The sequence below is a fragment of the Phalaenopsis equestris genome, unplaced genomic scaffold (assembly GCF_001263595.1).
Source record: "Phalaenopsis equestris unplaced genomic scaffold, ASM126359v1 Scaffold000001, whole genome shotgun sequence".
NCBI classification, from domain to species: domain Eukaryota; kingdom Viridiplantae; phylum Streptophyta; class Magnoliopsida; order Asparagales; family Orchidaceae; genus Phalaenopsis; species Phalaenopsis equestris.
The window spans coordinates 652769-656478 of NW_018164443.1; positions in this window are offsets into that span (position 1 = coordinate 652769).

Sequence of the window (3710 nt, forward strand, 5' to 3'; positions counted from 1 at the left end):
TATATATTTATTTATAAGATCCATATATATACAATACAAAAATTATACTTTGCGGGATTTTAATATTTTCTAACAACTAAATTGATCTCACCTAAAAATAGAGGGACAACAAATACGTTATTATCAAATTTTCATATATTTAATTTTATTTTCACATTATTTTTTTTAGTAAGTTAAATAAGTAGATATATTTTTAAATTTCATATACATAGAAAGTGTAATAAGTACTAACATATAATTAATTTAATTATTTAACACATTAATTAATTTTTATGTGAAAATATGGAAATTATTTAATTTATAATTATTTTATTAAGTTAACCATGTAGTTTAATTAATTAATTATGTTTTGTTTAATTGGATGTTTAATTGATTGCCCAATTGAACTTTTATGGTCAAACTCATGAATTTTATGGATCAATCAAAATTTCAATTAATTTAATTAATTAATTAATTATTTATGGATTAATCAAAATTTCAATTAATTTAATTATTTAATTCATTCATTCATTCATTCATTCATTAATATTTTAACTATGTTGTTTAATTTTTCATTTAATATTATACATGTTTAATGATATGTTTAAATAATTTAAGTATTAATTTTATTATTATTAACAACTAAATGATTATTATTTTATTTGAACTACTATGGATTTACTCAATTAATTATTAAGTTAATTAAGTAGATTTATTATTGAATTGAGTGATCATGGGTTAACTAAATTCATTTAGGTTCCATTTAAATAAATAATGATTAAATCAGATGATTATTAGTTTAACTAAGTATTTTATTAATGAATTTAATTAATACTTTTCATAATTCCATTAATTTATTAATTGTTAATTAATCAAGTTTAAGAGTTGATTAGAGGATGAATGGTTTAATTTGATTATATTAGTTTCAACCAATGATGATTAAGCTAATTTAAGATTTTAGAGCTTAGCTTCGAAAAATATATTTTTGAAAAAACAAAAATATAAAATTTTTATTTTTGATGTTTTAAAAACACGTCTTTTAATAATAAAATTTAAAAAAAATAATGAACAAATAAGCAAACATTTTTTAAAATTTTTTTTATATTCAAAATTTAAAAATCAAATAAAGGAAATAAACCTCCTTTAATTTATAATATCCTTCGTTCCATAGATTTTGTTTATTAATAAACGTAAATCAAGATATAGGTATGTTTGGGACAACTGCAGCTTATTAATAAGATGCTGATAAGCAGCTGATCCAGATAAACCGGTTGACTGTTGGTTTGCGTCGTTGGAAAACATTTGTTTTGCAATTGTTTCTGGATTAATAATCATTCAAAATAATACAAAGAATAAAATGCATACCTCAGTTAATAGTTAAAATCAAGATTGATTAAAAAAAGAAAAAAACATTAAATTTGTAGTTAAAAATATGATAATATCAATGTTAAAATCCATACGATGTATGTCACGAGCTACGTCGTCCTCTATGGATGCCAACCAACCCCAATCACTATTGGTAGCAGAATTTGTCGAATTTTCTGTCCACCAAAAGAAGTCACACTTCTCTATGATGCCCCACGGGCACCTGCAGAACTGTCTCTCGTAGCTATATGCACGTGATGTCAGTAGGGAAATTTGTAGTCCGCGGTAGTAGAGCACTCGTCGGGAGGTCCGTGAAATGCTGAAGCTCATTTTTTTTTGAGTGATTCAAAAGACAATCCATTAGTCATAAAAAAGCTCAAAAGGCAATCCTGAAGCTCACAAAATTATATATACCAATTAATTAATCTGTCACTACGAGAAAACAATAGACCTTGTAAAAAATGGGTTATCGGTTGCCTTTAGCTCACTTAATATCAATCTCTTGAGTATCACATATGCATATCACAAAAAAAGGTCATCCATAATTACCTCAAAAACTCTGAGATAAAAAATAAAAGAGAAATTTGGTTGCCTTTATCGGGATTTCATAAGTGAAACCAACCAACAACGACTAACAAACCATATAAGAGAACCCTCAAGACCGTACATCTCATCATGGACCTCAAAAACCCATGAAAAAACTAAAAGCAATCAAAAAAGAAGAAAAACTAATTAGAAACAACATAACTTTCAATATCTAAAATAGTAATAATTAGTGGAGAATAAAATTAATATGGTCTTTATAAATTGATAAAAACAGTAATCAATTACATTTTTGTACGGGCACAAGATCTTTGAGGACTCAGTACACCAACCCCACTGAATCTGTCATAACAACAAGACAACATATCTTATAAAGTAGGGGTTCTTGGTTTCCTTTAGCTCGTTGAATACCCAGCTCGTGTGTGTCACATATGCATATCATCACAAAAAGACCTTATAGAACTACCTCAAAAGCCCAAGCATCAAAAAGAATATAAGAACTTGGTTGCCTTTATCTGAATTTCTCAGGTGACACCAACTAACAAAGACTTAATAGGTCATCCAGAAGTATCTAAAAATTCTCAGTATCGAAAACAAAAAAGAAATTTGATTGACTTTATTAGGATTTGACATGTAACATTGCCAACAGTGACTATTAGGCTATCCAAAATACACAGGGTAGAATATCTCATCATGGACCTAAAAAAAAACAAAAAGTAATTGAAATAGGAGAAAATAAAGTAAAACCAACACAAATCTTATAATATCTAAAATATCAATAATACAAGTGATATAAAATAAACATATTATTTATAAAATAAAAAAGAGCCGTCCAATTAGCATCCAACAATGGTGTTAGTAATCCGCTCTCTCAAATCAGCTATTTCTGCAGCACCTTCGCCATCATTGGTGTAACCTTCCTGTGATTTCACTTCTGGTTGTTGTATATATTGTCCTATGTGATATTCAAAAGCTTCCAACGGGCCATGTAAGTGGTCATTGTCAGCCATGCTGAAGTCTGCATCAACTCGAGAATGATCCCTCAAATATAATTATGGAGTGTCATCATGGCCACTACAATCTGCACCTGTTTTGAAAATGGATTTGTCAGCTTATCATGTAGTATGACACATTTATTCTTCCACACTCCAAACTTTCTTTCAATTATGCCACATAATAAGGTTGTTGACCTCACTTTTGGTTAAGGTCTAGAAACTCCTTTAGTAGCCTAGGTCTAGCCATAGGACTTTTCCTATTGACTAGTCTTAGAAAACTAGAAAAGGCACCCTCACCATTAGAAACTCAAAACTCTTTTCTTTACTCAACTTGAAGTTCCACATATTGGTCATAACCTCTAATATTTAAAAGGTAAGATCATTGTGGGGGAGCTCAAGAAGAGTTCCTATAGGGTTACTTGGTCTTAGGATTGACCTTGGGTGTTGGTTTGAAGCTAAGGTACACTATACCTTCACCATATCTTCACAATACCCTCATATGACTAAGACCAATATATGAGGACCCAAAATGAGATTTCATTGGTTCATGACTCATTCAAAATGGTTCTCTACCCAATTGCACTTGAAATGCCCAACTTGGTCTTTTGTCCCTAGACACCTCCAAATTACCTAACTGCCCTTGGGACCCAAATTTTGCCAAAATTCTCAAATTTTTGCTAAAATACCTAAAATTGATCAAAAATTATTTCACTTTGAATAATCCAAATTTGCCAAAATTGACAAAAATGACCAAATTACCAAAATGCCCCTCCATGACCCAAAAATCCAAAAAATTCAAAAATTTCTAAAAAATCCCAATAAATCCAA